The 18,298-nt window shown below is 51.7% G+C and overlaps 1 protein-coding gene across 3 annotated transcripts in view; it reads left to right on the top strand.

The window, feature by feature from the left end:
* ZHX2 (zinc fingers and homeoboxes 2) overlaps nt 1-18,298 on the top strand; it is a 154,214-nt gene that overhangs the window by 34,117 nt on the left and 101,799 nt on the right. The window contains exon 2 of one of the 3 annotated variants that reach the window (XM_051844016.2): nt 3,099-3,220. The exons of 1 other annotated variant lie outside the window; for it this stretch is intronic. The gene's annotated coding sequence lies outside the window, so the exon portion shown is untranslated. Of the gene's footprint in view, nt 1-3,098; nt 3,221-6,769; nt 9,732-18,298 lie in introns of those variants that run through there. One more of the 3 variants, XM_070075443.1, reaches the window with a different exon arrangement.

The following is an 18,298-nucleotide window of genomic DNA, read 5'->3' on the forward strand; positions in this document are numbered from 1 at the left end:
CTTGGCAAAAAGAAGGGGTGAGCTAATGTTTTAGAGCAAGAAAACATTTTTTCCTTCCCATTCTTATCCAAACCCTGGAGCCCGAGCCGTTTGCTGCCCAAGCCCTGTTGGGCCAGGACCCCAAAGGTCTCATATCTTCTCACCTCTCTCAGAGCACCCCACAGACCAAGGCTAGGCTGGGGACTGGCGCTGGAGGAGCAGGGCTGCTCTTTCTTTCTGGATTGGCCAGGCTGCCGTGGGCCTCTCGGAGGCCAGGATGTGGTGGCATGGGCCTGTGGCAAGGCCCATATATAGAGGCTGGGGAATGTGGGGTCCTGGCACGCAGCCTGGAAAAAATGGCTGTGTTCTGAGGGTGAATGCTGCTGAATTATAAATAGCACCTGCCTCTTCTCCCCCACCTCTCCACCAACCCCCCCCCCCCCCCCCACTGCTTCTAACTTGCTGTGTCTGTCGCTGGAGGGCTGAACAGGACAAGGGGGCGGGAGCAGGGTGGGGAGAAGGAGGGGCTGGATGGCACCGTAGGTTCTGCTGCTGTCTTGGGGTTGATAAGGAGAGTTGTCAGCAGACAATGGGGCTAAGAGTGGGGTGCCCTTGGGGTAGCCGATGACTACAAATTTAATGCATTTTTATCAGCTGAAGAAGCTCGGAGGTTCCAACTCCAAGAGATGGCTTTAGAAGCCTTGAAAAAAAATCAGCTGCTTCAGGTTCCAAAAGGTCAGCGGCTTGGGCTTCCCAATCAGCCATGTGGTCAGTGGCCTGCAAAGACCCATCCCTTGGGAGCCTCCTGCCAGAGGTTCTCTTCCTGGGGTTTCTGTGTCTCCTTGACACGGAGGAAGCAAGAGTGCTTTTTCCTCCTCCTAAAACGTCTCGCTCACCCAGCAGAGACCAATGAAGTCCGAAGGTTTTAGAAAGTAAAGAAATACAGGGGAAAGCCGCTCAGCCGTTCCCACCTGGCTGTCAGGGACAGTAGAAAAAAGCTCGGGTGGATTGTGAATTCCGGAGGAGGGGCGGCTGGCTCAGCAGGAGACAGAAGTCCTTGGCTCCTGGGGACTCCTGGGGACCGGCTGCCAGCCTGCTTGATTTGCTGCCCAGCCCTGCAGGGGTAGGAAGGAGAGCTCTGCGGGCACTGAGGTGGGACGAAGGTGACCGGGAACGAGCTGAAGACTGGGACATCCCTGGGCGTCCCTGCCTGCTCTGTGAGCCGGGAGTCCACTACATCCTTTGTGTCAGCGCTTGGGGCTCTTACTTCAATGATTTGGAAATGAATTAATTCATTGGCGTCTCCTCCCCTGCCGTGTCGATTCCCAGTGCTTATGGAGCAATGTTTGAAATCAAGAATTTTGAAAAATAAGGAGGGGCAGGCAAACCCTTGTGCCCTTTGGACACTTCTCAAAGAAGACCCTGGGACCCCACAGACTGCAGGTACTGAGTGGTGACGAGGTGGGAGCAGCCAGGGTGCAGAAACTGGACCCCTGGGCTCGGGTTTGGAGCCCCCACTTCCCGTCTACAGGAAGGATTTCAAACAGGGAGCACTGTTGGGGGAGGGTGTCCCCGGGCCCTCCCTCCTAGTCCCACTCTTAGCTGGTTCAGGTGTTAGATTGCAGTTTGTAAAGAGGTTGCATGCCTTTAAAGGGCTTAGGAGGCAATGTGGAGGTTCACCCGGCCTGACCCTTTCCCTGCTGGGTAAATGCAACCCTGAGAGGGAAGGGATTTCCCCAGGGTTCAGACCTCAGCTTGGCTCGCTGCCACCAGCTTGCCCATTGGTTTGGAGAGGGAAAGCCCGAGGGTGGGAATGAGGAGGGACCTCAGAGAGCAGCTCGTCAATTGCCACCTGGCAGGAACCAAGGCCAGGGAGTGGTTTGTTCAAGGAGAGGCCAGCATCTCGGGTGTTCATGCCAAGAGGCAGGATGTGCGCAAAGAACCAACATGGCAGTTCTCGCCCCAGTGGAGACAGCTTCCCAGAGGACGTGTGCAGAGCTGAGCTAAGATAACTGGGGAGCACTGGGTGATGGGGGCAGGGCGTGCTCCCAAACAAAGGAGCCGCCTGGCATTGGGTCCAGCACTCATCTCTCGGCTCCCGGGAAGCAGGCACCCAGAAACAGTGTAGCTCTCCAACACGCTGCTCCGTCTGTCCCTGCACCATCCTCCCACCAAGGGAAGGCAGGGAGCTGACTGTGTCACCTCCTGCCAGGCGAGGCCCCATCCCAGGCTCTCGGAGAGACCCAAGGGCACAGGCAAAGCCGGCGGTGTGTGCAGGCTGGGACTGCTCCCTGAAAGGCTTTCCCGCAGGAGCCCGGGCTGCAAGGCTTGCAGCGCCAGGACCTGCATACGTAATGCGCCTCATCTAATTTGGGCTGTGAGGAAGTCCAGACAGCCTCCACCAGACAGGAAAGGACATGGCAGGGACAGGTGGTTCATTTTCTGGCCAGCTCGCCACGAGTCCTGGGGCAAGCGTTAGTAGCCCTCCCAGGATGTACACTTTCCGTGAAGACATGGTGGACCCTGCCTCAGCTTCCCAAGTTGTGTTTCTGGTCTTCAGATGCAGAGTTGATTCCTTAATTAAGACTTGGGTAAAGATTCCCAGAAACACGGCCCTTGGTCACCATCTGTGGGTTACACACTTAGGATAAATACGTGCTCTTTTTTTTTTTTTTTAAGATTATTTATTTATCCAAAAGGCAGAGCCACAGAGAGGCAAAGAGAGAGAGAGAGAGAGAGAGAGAGAGAGAGAGAGAGAGAGAAACAGAGAAACAGAGAAACAGAGAAACAGAGAAACAGAGAAACAGAAACGGGGGTCTTCCACTCGTTTATTTCCCAGATGGCCACAACGGCCAGAGCTGCGCCAATCCAAAGCCAAGAGCCAGGAGCTTCTTCCAGGTTTCCCACGTGGGTGCAGGGGCCCAAGGACTTGGGCCATCTTCCACTGCTTTCCCAGGCCATAGCAGAGAGCTACAACAGAAGTAGAGCATCCAGAACTGGAACCAGTACCCATATGGGATGCCAGTGCCACAAGCAGTGGCTTTACCCGCTACGCCACACACCGACCCCATAAATACATTCTCTTTACAATGGAACATCCCACTGGGCTCTGTCTCCAGGCTTCCACCAACCTGTGAAAAAGTAGCCTGCATCGAGACCTGTCACCTAAGGCTGGGTTCCACGTCCTCTCCAGCTTCGTGAGCCCCACAGAAGCAGGGTGAGTCCAGGGAGGCCCAGGCCGGTGGGTACCATGCTTCGCCAAGCCTAAAGTTAGTTGGACAGAGACCGCCCAGGCACTCCCATCGCCTGATGCGCACTGAGGGGGCTCCTTTGCAGAATGCCTTGCTTGGCATTTGTGAGACCCAACGTGCTTGTCCTGACATGAGGACCCAGGTCTGGTTGGAGTGTGAAGACGCCAGCATCCTGCCACAACAGTGGCGTCCGTGCAGCCTTTCCTGAAGTGCACTCAGAGCAGTCGTACAAGATGTTCTGTGACACAGGGGTGTTGGGGGAGCGCTGCACGTGATTCAGGCCCCATGTTGGTCCCTGCTCCTCAGAGCAGTCCTCCCACACCCCCACTGTCCTTGCCACCCATCCCCTTACCTGCTCTGGCGTCCCGAGATCATATTTAGCCGTTTACTTTTGGACTGTCAGATTCCTCAGATGCCCTGTGCTGTAGGAACCTTGTCTGTCTTGTTCACTGCTCTCTCCCTGGTACCTAGAACACTGTCTGCTTCAATACAGCGCTGTCCAGTGAGCCCATGAGTCCATGTATCCATTCAAACCCTCAGGACCCCTCCATAAAGAATTCTCTTTAACTTTGATTAGCTCAGTTTTTTCTTTTCAAGTTTACTTTCCCCTTCCCTTTCCTGCCTGGCTGTGACCCTGGAAGGCCAGTCTGGACCACCCCAGAGAAGCATGCATGGTCTCATTCCCAGGGTCATAGCACTAAAGACCAGAAATGCACTTGTTGGTCTACCAACGGTCTCAGTGCATTTTCTGTTGCTGTAACTGAATATCACAAACTGGGCTGTTTGTAAAGGAAAGAAGTTTACTTAGCCCATGGGTCTTGGAGCTGGGAAACCCAAGGATGTGGTGCCAGCAGCCAGTTGGCATCTGGCGAGAGTTTTCTTGCTGCATCAGAACACAGCTGAGGACATCACGCAGCAAGACAGAACAAGGGTGCCCGTATGGGCCTCTCCTCCTCCCCTAATTAAAAGGCCACCAATGCTGTGACGGGGGCCCCACCCCTGTGATGGCACCCAGTCCCACTGTACCTCCTAAGACCCCTGCCTCCCGGATGCCATTCACATAGGAAATTAGGGTCTGAGTCTCCAGCGCATGAACTCCAGAGGGATGCACTCAGATCATAGCAGCGTCGGCTGCTCCCCTGATCTGAGCCCCTGAGGTCAGGGACTGACTCCCCAGTGCCTTGGACAAACGGTGCCTGGTGAGTGCTCACCAGCGATGTGCTGCACACCCCCTTCCCAACCACCCTCATCACCATCCCAGAGACCTTAACCTCTGCCGGTCATGCATGCTATGGGGCACGCTGCTATCTGTCAGCCCTGTGACAGGTTGCCAGTCCATAGAGCACAGTGGCCACGCCCTTCTTCCTCCAAAATCCAGAGCGTCGGAACCAGAAGGGATAGTGGAGCCTCTGGCCCAGGGCTTTGGTTTTGCAGAGGCTCAGAAAAGGTCAGTTCAGGTCCCCCGGCTCCCATCTCTGTCTGCTTCTCCTCCCGTGTTGATTTTCTGCGGCTGCTGCTTCATGACCACACGCTTGGGGAATTAAAATAACACTGTTTTGTTATGTCACAGTGCTGGAGTGTTCAGGGCCAAGTGGGTTCCCCTGAGCTCAGATCTGGGTGTCAGCAGGGCTGTTCCTTCCAAAGACACTTGGGAAGAATCTCTTTCCTTGCCTTTTCCAGCTTCGAAAGGCTGCCTGGGTCTCTTGACTTAGAACCCCTTCAGAGCCAGCGATGGCTGCCGAGTCTCCCTCGAGCTGCTTCATCCTGACCCCGCCTCTCCTGTTCTGCTCCTTTGCCCAAAAGGACCTCTGTGATTCTGCTATGCACTCCTGGCTAAGCCTGGATAATCTCCCCATCTCAAGATCTTTTTTGTAATCCCATCCACACAGTCCATGCTGCCGTGTCAGGGAACATAGTCACAGGTGCCAGGATTAGGTGGTGGGCATCTTGAGAGTATGGGAGTCCTGTGCTACCTGCCATGCCTCCCAACATACCAACTGCCTTGGGGGTACCTCTACACACAGACCACCAGCACTTTCTGTTCCCTACTGCTGCAGAAATTGCCATGTCACTGCATAGCTGGTTCGTGATTTCCTTACACCAAGGCAGGAGATATGTCTTGCATGTGCCAGCTGCCAGTTTGCAAGCCCTGGGCCACAGACAGGGTAGTTTGCCTTTGGCTTTCCCACTCAGATAGGTGGCGTGCTGCCATGCCTGCCTTACTTTCAGCGTGCTTGGGTGTGGATTTCTTCCAGGACAAGGTGTATGTTTATGTTGAGTACTTAACTGTCCTTGGAAGGTAGTAGTTGGTCGATTAATGACAGCTATAAAGGGCCAGATCCCAAGGTTGTCCTTGTGAGCTACCACTGGCACTGTGACAATCACAGTGCTGTGTATACAGAATAGTATCCAGTCATATGCACTTGTTAAGTAGTCAGGGTATGAGAGAAAGAGAGAGCGAGAGAGATAGAGAGAGCAAGATAGAAAGAGCGAGAGAGGAGAGAGAGAATCTCTCATCTGCTAGTTCACTCCTCAAATGTCTGCAATAGCCAGGGCTGGGCCAGGTTGAAGCCAGGAGCCAGGAACTCCATCCAGCTCTCCCATGTGCGTGGCAGGGACCCAAGCATTTGCGCCATCCCCTGCTGCCTCCCAGGGTGCATTAGCAGGGAGCTGGATGAGAAGCAGGAGCAGAACTCCATCCCAGGCACTCTGCTCTAGAACGCAGGCACCCCGAGCAGGTGCTTAACCCATTGCACCATAATACCCACCCCAGGAGCTTCAATATTTAATGATATCACAGAATCCCTTAAGAAATAAGGGAAGCTCCTAGTTTGGGGACAAAAATGGGTGTAATGTTTGATAGAGAAGCTAACATGCCTAAAAACCTCTGAGAGTGACCCCAGTCTGTAATTTCTCCTCCTCCTTATCCAGGTAAGAGAGAGTCCTGCAAAGAGCAGGATTCGCCATGTGTCAGGGGCCAGCATGTACCAGCCACCTAAGAGTCACTTAGCTCTCAACTCTGCTCTTGCCCCCTCCATCTACTCCCTGCTCCATTGTCCTCAGCTCCCCAAAAAGGAGGTGACAGCCATCTCAAGGACACATCTTACTTTGCAGGGGCAGGCCTCGGGCTGGGGCAGAAAAAGCCCATTATCCCCGAATCTGCAGAGGGTGATCATACCTTCTGCAGCTGAAGGGAGCACAAAGAAACACTTGAGCCTGTGGTTTCGGCCCTGCTTGCCTCACTGGAGGGAAAATGGGCCATTATTCTCCCGTGCTCCACTCCCAGCCCTTCGTGGAGCAGGTTTTGCTGCTGGACACTCTGACAACATATTAGCATATTTTGCATTTAAAAGGGGCCCCAAAGATGAATTAAATGATTGGCATGGTGTTTCAAACAGTTGTTCCAATCTACCAGCAATTGTGTGGTTTGAAAATTCGCCATTGCTGCCTGAACCGCCCTGGGCCAGGCAGCCGGCTCCATCAGGAGGTGTTTGCACCAGGCAGGGGCGTGTCTGACGGCTCGGGAGGCTCCGTGCCGGCTGAGCAGTACCTGGAGACTCCCTAAGGAGGAGCTTGTCCTAGTTTTCTTAGCAGAGCTCTCAGTTCATTTTCCTTTCTTCCAGAGCTGAGATTCCCTTTGATTCAAACCTCTTTATTCCGAGAGGCCTGGGTCAGCCATTTACAGTCTACTGAGACACTGGGCAGTGTAGACACCAACTGATTCTTGACACTGAACCAACAGAGCAGGGAGCATGGGGACAGGTGCCAGGGTGTGGACTTGTTCATAGCAAACAGCACTGCTCTGACCACCAGGGCTGTGTGGAGGGTGTGAGTGTCTTTGGACAGGTGGAAGCTTCCAGCAGGTGCTGGGAGAACTCTGTTGAGATCCAACATCTTAGTTCTTTAGGTGAAGCAGTTAGGATTCAAAAGGCTATGCCTCTCCTGTAGTCAGAGCCATTTCTACTCTACTGAGAAGGAGAGGCAGAGAGAGAGGTCTTCCATCCACTGGTTCACTCCCCAGTTGGCCGCAATGGCCAGAGCTGTGCCAATCTGAAGCCAGGATCCAATAGCTTCTTCCGGGTCTCCCAAGCAGGTGCAGGGGCCCAAGGACTTGGGCCATCTTCTACCGCTCTCCCAGGACATAGCAGAGAGCTGGATTGGAAGTGGAGCAGCCAGGACTTGAACCAGCACCCATATGGGATGCTGGCACTGCAAGCCGCAGCTTTACCCACTACGTCACAGCGTCAGCCCCTCCTCCAAACTCTTGATATGGATTTGTTAGTTGTACAAATCCATCAAAAAGAAAAATTAATCTGGAGTTGAGCTCGGGGCTGGATGGGAGTACCACAGGGAGATTAGGACATCTGAGATGGAGAAACTTAGAAAATAATCAGCTGTGAGAGAACTCTAAGCCTTGTAGAATAATAGGGAGTTGTTAGCAGTTACTGCAGTTAACGATGAGGTCAGGTTTTGTGCTCTGTCCACACCAGCACTGCATTAGTGCAGTGTATGCAGCATCTCATTGCATCCTCACAGCAACTCTCTGAAGCAGGTCGGCACAGGCTGAGCACCCCTCACTTGCAAATCTGAAATCCGAGCCATTCCCAAATCCAAAACATTTTAAGTGGAGACACGATACCACAAGCGGAAAATTCCATACTTTTGTGCCGTGAATCAAGTTACTAAAACTATTATGTGAAATTACCTTCGGGCTACATGTCTAAGGTGTATATGAAACATCTATGAATTTTGCATTTAGATTTGGGTCTCATCTGTAGCATAGATCAATTTGTATATATGAATATTCCAAAATCCAGAATAATCCACTGTCTGAAACACATCTAAAGTTATTTAGATAAAGTTATTTAGATAAACACCTAAAGTTATTTTGGATACAGGAATCCTTAACCTGTGCTAGTCTATTCCCATTGTACAGGGCTTGTAATGTTAACTAACTGGCCCATAGTGCCCATGGCTGTTTGATTTCAGAATCAGAAGCTTTAGGGAATAAAAGAGAGAGAATCCCTAAGTAAATGGTTAAGACGTGGGAGTATCAGGCCAGTGACCCCCTGGACAGCGTTAAGGACAGAGACAAGATGAGCAAGAGAAGAGCAGGACACCAGAGGAGGGCAGCAGGCACCGAGATGGTTCTGGCCAAGACTGCAGAGGGAGCGCAGCATGCACAGGGCAAAACACATCTGCTAAGCAGACACCAATGGCCAAGAGGACAGCAGCTTCGACTGAAGCCAGGAGCACAGGCCTGGACTCAGGAGTGGAATGAAGCAAAAGTTCCAGTTTGTTCAAGAACTAGAAAAAGAGGAAGTGCCTGGTATGTGTGTGAGTGTGTGACAGGGGGTGGACACACATCCACACACACACTCACACACTCAAGGGACCGGAGGCAGAGTGCTGCCCCAAACAAACTGAAGCTGGGCCACTGTGTGGCATCCGTCTGAGAGTTCTGACCAGAAGAGAAACCGGAACCCATGCTGATGGGAAAGTCACAGCCTGTGACCATTTCCACCTGTGTCCAGGCCCCAGCAGATGCTGTCCCTAGAGCAGCCCTCGCTTGACCAGGCAGTCCCTCCGGCGCTCTGTGCAACACCTGTGCAGGGTCACAGACTGGACGGGACGTGCAGGAAGCAGCCCTAGTGCCCGGGGGTTGAGGTGCCACAGCAGTAAAGAGGGAGCTGCTTCCTCTCAGGCATGTGTCCTGCCCCTTTCTCAGGTTGAAGGATCCTATACCCGAGGGACCCTCAAGAGGCTCACTTCCGGATTTTCTCCCTGAGAATTTCAACAAGGTCCCAGGATCTTATGGGCTGATTTCTTATTTCATTCAGGATCCAGGCTATGGCAGATACTGACTTATTTCTGCACTACATTAAACTCATGCATTTCAACAAAAAAAATTGGATCACATTTTCTTCGCTCTGAGCCATTGATTGAAAAAGAATTCTATACAACTGTTCTAAATAGTGGTCATGAGGACCATGTAATGATAAGGGTGGATGCTTGCATGGGACTTTAGGCAAACCAAAGAACCAATAAAGTGTATGCATAGTAGAATAGCAATTTTTAAGGAAACCAAAGTTAAAGAGGTTAAACACGATGCAGAGTCTCACAGGTGGTGACTGACTGGGCCGAGGTTCCACCAAGGAAGGGTGGCGATCTTCATCATGATGTTAAGTGCCCAAGGGCATCTTATGATATTAGTTCAGCTCCACATCTGCAAATCCAAAATGATTTCTTTGAATCCACAATGCTTGCATTTAAACAGTGGAAAACTCACCTACCTCCTTCTAGGAGCTAAAGAAGAAGAAGAAAAAAAGTGGGTCTATTTGAGCAGCGTTAGGGACCAAGCATGAAAGAACTGGTTCCACCTTCATATGAAAACTTCAAACAAATTGGTGTGACAAGAGCTGGGCGCCCTGAACTTCAGCATCCAGGGGGGGTACAGAATGAAGAACCCCAGATGACTGCCCGGCTTTCTGCATATCAAAGGTACCATGAGAGTGGCACTTGAGTAGCATGGCCCTAGCTGGTGGAAGGAGTGGCATGGATGCACTGAAAAGCAGGTCATTGTGGTTATGATGAAGTGCATTTATCACTCGACACGGAATCTGCACCTGCCATCCTGAGGGACTTGAGCGGGCTGGGTCTTCCACAGCACTGAGCATCCAGACGAAAACTCAGCAACTGTCTGATTGTTAGCTCTGTCCTGGAAGTAGTCATTGATGGTCTGGAAAGTTACTGGGTAAACTAGCCTTGCCGCTGCCTCCATGGCTTCCAAACACCCTCCGTCCTTTCCAAAAAGAGAACCAGTTCCGTGTGTGGTCAATTACCAGTCACCGGATTTGCGTGTGGTAGACAGAGCTGGTCAGGATATAATGCAGCTAAATTAATTTTGCAAATTCCTGGTGGGTTTTTACAGGTGGAGAATAGAAGATGAGACTCAAGGGTTCCACACTGCATTTCAGAAATGCTGTCACATTAGAGCTTCCTGTGAGTCCCTTGGGGTGGCCACCGAGTAAATAGCTTAATTTCCATCCCTGCTGGAGGCCCGGAACCCAGCATTCACACTTACCAGCCGACAAATGTCCCCTGTCTCTGTTGCGGCTTAATGGTTTTGGGGAGAGTTAAGGCTGCGAAGGCACTTACTTTCTCTTCTTGGGCACAATGGAAACACGGGGGAGACAGTTGCATTTCAGACCCTTTCCTGCTTGGTTTCCTGATGAGCAGCCTAGCCGACTCCCTTTGGGCTCATTCAGGTAAAAAGGAAGACAGAGGCCATGGGACTGGGCACAGGGGAGGGGTGGGAGTGACTGTGGGGCTCTGTGTAGGGGATTTGTCAGCAGAGACGATTTGCATTTCTAATAAAGGCTGCCCGCCTCCTTAGCTCTCCCAGCCGCTCAGTTTGCATGGAGCCAGGGATGCATCTTCTCAAGATCAAATAGCTGTGGGAGGACAGAGGACAGCGCAGGGTGATGGGGTGGCAGGGGACACTTCCTGCTGCGAGCCTTCCAGTGATACCGGAGCCACCTGCGGATACCCTGGCTAATGCCCCTCGCATGCCGATTCCCGCACGCCCTTGGTGTGGGAGGCACTTGTTCCACCCGGAGATTCTGAGATTCGTGGTGAAGTAACCAGGCGTGCCTATCCCAGGGGCATTTACAGAGCAGAAAATTGGGAGAAGAAAAACAATGTCCACCAAGAGGTGCCTGGCAGATTTACTCAGCGATTAAACAAACTCGTGGGTAAATAGTGCCGGAAACCCTTCCATCACAGAGGAAGTCTATTTAGTATCGCCGCAAAGAAAACAGTATCAAGCAACATCAACGCAAAATGCGGGACGCAGACCCTAGATAGTGTTAGTGTTTTAAAAACCACACACATCCTTGTAAAACCAGAAGCAAGTGTTAACCCAGTTAAAATCCTTAGACCTGACGTCAGATACAATGTTTTTCTTTGATCTTTAACTCTATAAAATGTGATACATTTTGTGACGAAAGAAGTTCCATAGTGACCATGTACCCTGGCTTCTTTGTCTCTTTCTTTTGTGTTTTCCTTTCTTGCTCTTTGTCTCAATGCATGCACATGGCTGAGAGTGTTGCTGCCCAGGGGCCAGGGCATGTTCCATGCAGCCAAGCCTTCTCTGATCGGCAGGGACCAGAGCGGGCTGCAGAAGCCCGAGATGAAACCCGAACGCTTCTAAAGCCCTCAGCCGCCTGTTGTTCGCTCATCTGTGAGTGCATCTAAACCCTTCTTGAACTTATTTATATTTTTAGCTGGTCCGGCCTCTCTGGCCCAACGAGTTCCATGTGTTTTCCACCCCTGGTGTGAAGTGGCAGGGGCCTGCCCAGCTCGTGTCCTGGGTTGACCTCCCTTGGGCTCAGAGGGGTCCTCCCTGCTTTGTGCATTTCTGGCGTGGAGGGAACAGAGTGAGACCAGCAGTGATACACTGGCCACTAGCAAAGCCCACAATCAGACTGAATTGATCTTGTCGCATCGTTGAACTCGATGTTGGAAGAGACCTTTGTTGAGGCCAGTGTTTGCCTAAAAGTTCACAATGTGGGTGTCAGTATTTCCAAAAACCAGTGGAACTTGTACAGTGCCCTGGATACGGTGGCGCTGCCTGCCTAAAAATACCATGGGGTCATAGGAGTTTTTGTTTTTGCTCTGGGCTGGAATTGGATAACAATGGTTGCCTTGTTTTGTTCCAAAAGCCCAGGCTTAGTGATTTTGTTCATGGAGAAGTTAATTAAGGTATGAGAGACAGAATCTTTTAACATGTGTTTGTGGAGAAGGTAGATGTTGATGGGACCCTGCTAATCTGGCCTGAGCCCATGAGGTGGCGAGGGGACAATATTCTGGCATTGCCTGAGGGGTAAGGGAACAGACTCCAGAGTTCTGGCTCCTGACCCCAGCTGGGACTGGTGCGTGGGGCTACTGGGGTTGAATCCAGGTTCTCTACCTGGGACTAGCTGAGCAGACTACAGCTGCACCTTGCTCCAGCTGTGGTCTCTTTCCAGAAAAGTATTAATTATTGGAACAGTATTAATTACTTTAATCACCCTTCTAAATCCTTCCATCCTTCCTAACTGTAGACACATGAGCTTACAGATCCAGTAGTGTACAAAGCAGCGTCTGCCTCTCACAGACTGGGTTCAAATCCTGGCTCGACCACTCACTCCTCCCTGATCCCAAGATTAACTCTGAGCATCAGTTTTCCAAACTGCAAAATGGGAATCATGGTAGTGCTTGCCTTAAAGGGCCACTGCATTATCCAAAATAATGAATGAGCAGTGCCCGTCTGGAGGCTGGCGCCCAGTACGTGCTTGATAAATGCTGGTCCTCGTCTTTATCATTGTCACTGTCATTGTGATTACTGTTAATTTCTCCCAGAAGGACCATGGCCAGGACAGTGTCAGCTTCCAGTGGCATTCTGCTTTGCAGACCCAGGGGCACTTACCTCCTTGTCTGTCTGCTTTATCTTTAGGGAAGAACAGTCAGCAGCTCCCTCATTCATTCCATGCTGTTTCAAAGGCCCTGAGAACCCAGGTGACTTGCTCAGGGTCACACAGCTCACCAGGCAGAATGGGAGCAAAACCTTGAGCCTCCTGCCCTCCTGTCTGGAGCTCATCACTCTCCAGTGTCCTGTTCCCTCTGCGTGTGTCCTTTGACCACCCATAGCGAGAAGTGAAAGATACAAATAAGCAGACACTGGAAACCCCAGTTTTGATGGCAGCATTGCTGTGTCCCTGGCACTTGATCACCCTCTCGGTGACAGCATTCGGTACTGCTGCCAGTCAGGTGCCGGGAACCACCTCTCCTTCCCCTCCTGCCTTTCCCCGACTGCTCTCTGCAGGAAACCCTCAGAGTGGGGTGGATGACAAGGCTGCTGGGGACCTATAGAACAGTGGGGAGTCCGCTGGTGGCTTCCTGGCTTGAAGCTTTGTATTTCTCATCCCAGTGGGGAATCATTGGGCCACCTGACAGCCCCCTCCCAGCTCTCTAGGGCTCCCTGCCTGGAAGCCTCCCTACCTCAATCTCCCACTTCCCAAGCACTCCTTGGAGGTGCCAGACGTTCTGGGGCTCCCAGGACGCATAAGTTGAGGCCCACTCCCTGCCTGCTGGGAGCTCCCAGTTGGGGACAGTCAGGTGCAGTCTATGCACAGAGGCCAGCTGAGCAGAGGCAGAGGCATGGGCTCGCATTCAGCGGGCAGCTCTGCCTTCCTTGCTCTGTGACTGCATTGTGTTTCCTCCCCCTCCAGCTAGCCTGGAAGTGGTTCTAGCCAAACATCACAGTGAAGCCGCCTCTTTCTCCCCTGGCCCCTGCATTTGTGGATCTGGTTGACAGCTTGGAAAGCACCTTGATGCAGGAAGGATCTTCGGCAAGGTCATAGAAAACGTGTATTGTGAAAAAAACCTACATGTGGACTCAAAACTTTTTGCACCACCATTATCTTTACTACTACTTCTCACAAACTTATAAAGTGCCCTCATATGTGATTGGATTTGACTTGCTACGAAGCCTTGAGAAGTCAGACCTTACTCCCACTTTATAGGAGAAGAAAGTGAGGCTCTTGGAGGGTGGCATGAGGGCTCAGCTACCCAGCCACTGAGCCAAACTTGCACTGAGATGTGAAGGAGGTCCACTCCTTGGTCAGCCTGGAGGAACAGTGCATGGCCTGAGTGCCTGACTGCAGAACCTGCTTTGAGAGCAAACCTGCAGGCAGGAGCTGCAGGGAATTGTGGGAAGGATGTCAGCTTTGGAAGTAAGACCTGGGGTTTGAGTTCCAGCTCTCCCAAGTGAGAGTTGCATGGACTTAGGTCCGTCACTTCTCTTTGGAAAGTGGTTGGCAAATGAAGCGGTTACAGAAGACGCTGTCTCACAAATCTGTAGAACTGGGGTTGAGGACATCAGTCTTCAGCACCTCATTCCTCCCAGGGCCCCAGCCCCACCAGGCCTGTGGTCTGCAGCCCTCTCCCCACCCCACTTCTGCTGTTCAAGCATGCACCCCTAGTGATATTCCAGGCAGTGAGCCCCGCATATGCCATGGTGGCCCCATGCCAGTATCACCCAGTGACGTCACAGCTGCCTTGTGATGTTTGCACAGTGACAAAGCTATGTAAGGACATGCTTCTCAGAATGTCCCCTGATGTTGAGCCATGCATGAGTGTACTTTGCTTTTCCAGTCGACTCAGCTTCAGGTTCCCTGGAGTCATTCCTCAAGCGGGTTCAAAAGCTGAGTCCCAGGCTGCATCCCAGAACCTAATGATTCTGCATTCTTGGAAGCTGGACCCCAGGAACTTGCCTTTCTACCCCCAAAATGCTCCCAGGACATTTTATGACCCACCAGAGCTGCCAGTTGCTGCCTCAGTTTCTTGGTTCTCAAAACTGTAGTAGGCATCTGATTACTTGCAGGGCTTGTAAAATGGCGGTGCCCTTCCCCCAGGACTTCCGGTTTTGGGTGAAGCCCCCCAAACTTGCATCTCTATCAAGTTTTCAGGTTGATCTGGGAACCACACTTAGAACCACCATCCCAGCTGGGTCCCTAGCAAACCATCAGGGACTCTTGACTTGGCTGCAGTGGCTGGGGTGGAGCGACCCCATCAGTGTGTGAACTTGTTGACAGATACTTTTGAAATGACTGACATGGTTGTTCTTGACACTCACTCGATGCCAGGCCCCATTCTGGATGGCTTACAAGTGATATTTCTCATTACACAGGGTTTGAGATGCACAGTCGGGGATCAATGAGATTAAGTAATCATCTAAGATTCCGTTTATCAAAAGTGCAGTCAGAACTTTCTAGAACAAGATTTGGACTCATTTTCTTTATCCTACTAGACCTCCCTTTGCTGGTCTAGCCATGAGTGACTTGTAGGAATTTCAAGCCAGATTCAGAGAGAGGTCATTGTGCAGGTTGGGGGTAGGTGTCGGGCTAGAAGAGTCTTTCATTAGCTCCCCACAAATTGTACCCTTCTGGTAGTGGCCTTTGGACCATGCTCTGGGATAGCTCTGCTCAGTGCTCACTGCTCAGCCCCCTTTTCAGGGACCCCTCACGTAAATAGGGGTTGTTGTGTCTAAGGATTGTTGTGTATCTAGCATTGTGAGCTCTGTGGGTGGGAACAGGGGGTTTCTCAGATTCTGGGAAGACCCCCAGCCTGGTGAGGTTCTTTCTGCCTTGGTTTGGGCCTGGCTGATGTAAGGGCATTGGGAAAGAACTGTTGGCTCCAAACCCTAGGGAGCATTTACCAGATAGACGGGAAAGATTTTGTGTCATGACCTAAACCCTTCCAGCAGGTGCAACTTCTTTCTCCTTAGCTCGTGCAGATTGTTTAACGGGAAGTTTATAAAGAAGTATAAAACATGGAGTAATTAGAGAGGAAATGCAGGTGGCTGCGGGAGCTCTTTCTGCACTGAGGTTTCTGTCCTCACCATTCACCAACACACAGACACGCACACACACACACACACACATGCACATGCACATCTTGCTTATAGTTCTCTTCAGTTCATTTTTTTTAAAGATGTATTTATTTGAAAGGCAGAGTTACAGAGAGGCAGAGGCAGAGAGAGAGAGAGAGAGGTCTTCCATCCGCTGGTCCACTTCCCAGATGGCTGCAATGGCTGAAGCTGCACTGATCCAAAGCCAGGAGCCAGGAGCCAGGAGCTTCTTCTAGGTCTCCCACGTGGGTACAGGGGCCCAAGCACTTGGGCAATCCTCTGCTGCTTTCCCAGGCCATAGCAGAGAGCTGGATGGAAAGTCGAGCAGCTGGGACTCAAACCAGCACCCATATGGGATGCCAGCAGCTATACCCGCTATGCCACAGCACTGGACTCTAGTTAATTTTAAATCTGGCAGAGACTCAGGAAGTCATCCAAGCCATCTAGGACTTTCCTGTGCCATCTCCTACTACCTCTACCTGTGTGTTCTGCTCTCAGTGAAGAAGAGGAAGGAAGGAGAGGAGGAGAGACCAGCCCTCCAGCTCTGATCCCTGGGGTGGCCAGAGGCCTCCATGTGACAGCTTCAGAGTGCTCGTTATTGTTCTGTTTGAAAAGAGGGGGCAAAGGGAGGTCCCAGACAGGCTCTGTCCTGTGATGGAGTTGGCTGTCCTGGGAACTGGTGTTGAAAGTTGATGACATTTGCCTCTAACCCATACCAGCTTCTGTAACCTGCCCACCTCCTAAAGGAGGTCGGGAAGGCATAAAGGATCATGGACATAAAATCATCCCTCCAGTCAGAGGCATGGAAGGGACCCCGTGAATCTAGATGTTTTGTGTACCAGTGAGAACACTGGCGCTCAGAGACAGGAGACCGTTTGCATGAGGACGCACAGCCAGTGAGGGGCAGGAGAGACGCATGGGAAGAGAGAAATAGGGTCCCATTGTCCTCATCATGGAGGCCGCTTCCTCCCACGTGATTGGCAGATGGTGCGTGAAGCAGCTAGAGAAGTGGGAGACGGGCATGGTGGTGCGAGAGCCTCTCTAGGAATCTCTCTGGCCAGAGCACCTTCATCAGCTCCTGAAACGGAACACTCAGAACTAAACACTGACTCTCTCTCTCTCTCTCTCTCTCTCTCTCTGTCTCACATATACACACATACATACACACACATGCACATACCTCCATGTGTGAAGAGCAGAGAGAATCATTCTTCTCCACTGATTACGGGGAAGCCCTATGGGCGCTGTCCAGCTTTGCAAGTTAGAACACAGACGTGAAGGAGTGATGCTTGAATGCAGGGAAAACCTCCTGTCCAAACCACCTCCATCCCCCATGGTCCCATCTGCCACCTTGTTATCCCAGCTCCTCTCCCGCTAATATGGGAGTCCTTCAAGAAGTTCATGGGAAAATGAAATTAAAAGATGTTTTTCATAATACACATGATCTGCTAACTTACTGAAGAGCCTCCTAAGCACATTCCTTGTCTCCCTGCTCCTAACACACACAGGGTGGAACACAGGAATGTGGGCTATAGAAATAGGCAGGAGAGGCGTGGAGCCCAGTTTCTCACTGGCAGAGTTACCCCCGGGTCAGTTTCTCTACCCCCATGAACTTCTTCCTCATCTGCACCACGGTTAAACAAAGGCAAAGTGTAAACAGCTTGCGACAGGGACTGGCACAGAAGACAGGCTTGTTCCATGTCACCCACTGCTATGGAAGATGCTGGCGATGGTACTGCAGGACACATTATGGCTGCTGTTATTCTCATCAGGGAATTAACTGGTTTATAGTTTATGTGAGACCTCATCAAGCCCTGAGGAACTTGACCAGCAGTAGTTAAAACCCTGATTTTTCTACTCAGGGAAGAACAAGTGTTGTCCATGCTTTGAGCATGCCCTAGCTGGGCTGTTATCTTTGGAGCTCAGATGCTATCATGGCAGTCTTCAGCAACACCTGGTGAGTCTAAGTGTCCTATCAGAAAAGCATATAAAATTGCACACAAAGAGAGAAATGCAATGGAACAGGAAACCATTGAAACAAGAGTAAAATATTAAGCGAGAATCCAAAAGGGGTGGACATGATGGCACAGCAGGTTAAGCTGCTGTTTGGGACTCCCAAGTCCCTTATCAAACTGCCAGGGACGAAGTCCCACCCCCACATCTGATCCAGCTTCTCGCTAATGTGCCTGGGGGCAGCTGCATGGACCAGGGAGGTGACTCAGGCAAGAGATGCCGGCAGTGCCGATGGAGATGAGAGAAATGAGTGGGTGTGGAGGTGGAAGACTGCCTGGCTGTGGTTTGGTTGTGGGAGGTGGAGGAGAGGGGAGGACGCTGTGGTGAGGGGGTCTGCGTGGCAGGAACGCCTCTGCAGGAACAGGTTCCCAGTCACTCCCGTCCCCCCCAGGCACTCACTTTGGTGAACAGGAGCGAGTTCCCCAAATGCTCGGCTCCTGCAGCAGGCAGCGGGCTAGTGAGTTGCTTCTGGGCCTACAACAAGTGCTTCCTGAGAGCAGGGTGAGCTGAGGCCCGCCCCTCGCAGCCTGTCTGTAAAGACTTTTGCTGCTGGCTGCCAGAACCTTCTGCCGCCAGGGACTGGGGGAGCCATGAATGACCCTGC

The sequence above is a fragment of the Oryctolagus cuniculus genome, chromosome 6 (assembly GCF_964237555.1).
Source record: "Oryctolagus cuniculus chromosome 6, mOryCun1.1, whole genome shotgun sequence".
NCBI lineage: Eukaryota > Metazoa > Chordata > Mammalia > Lagomorpha > Leporidae > Oryctolagus > Oryctolagus cuniculus.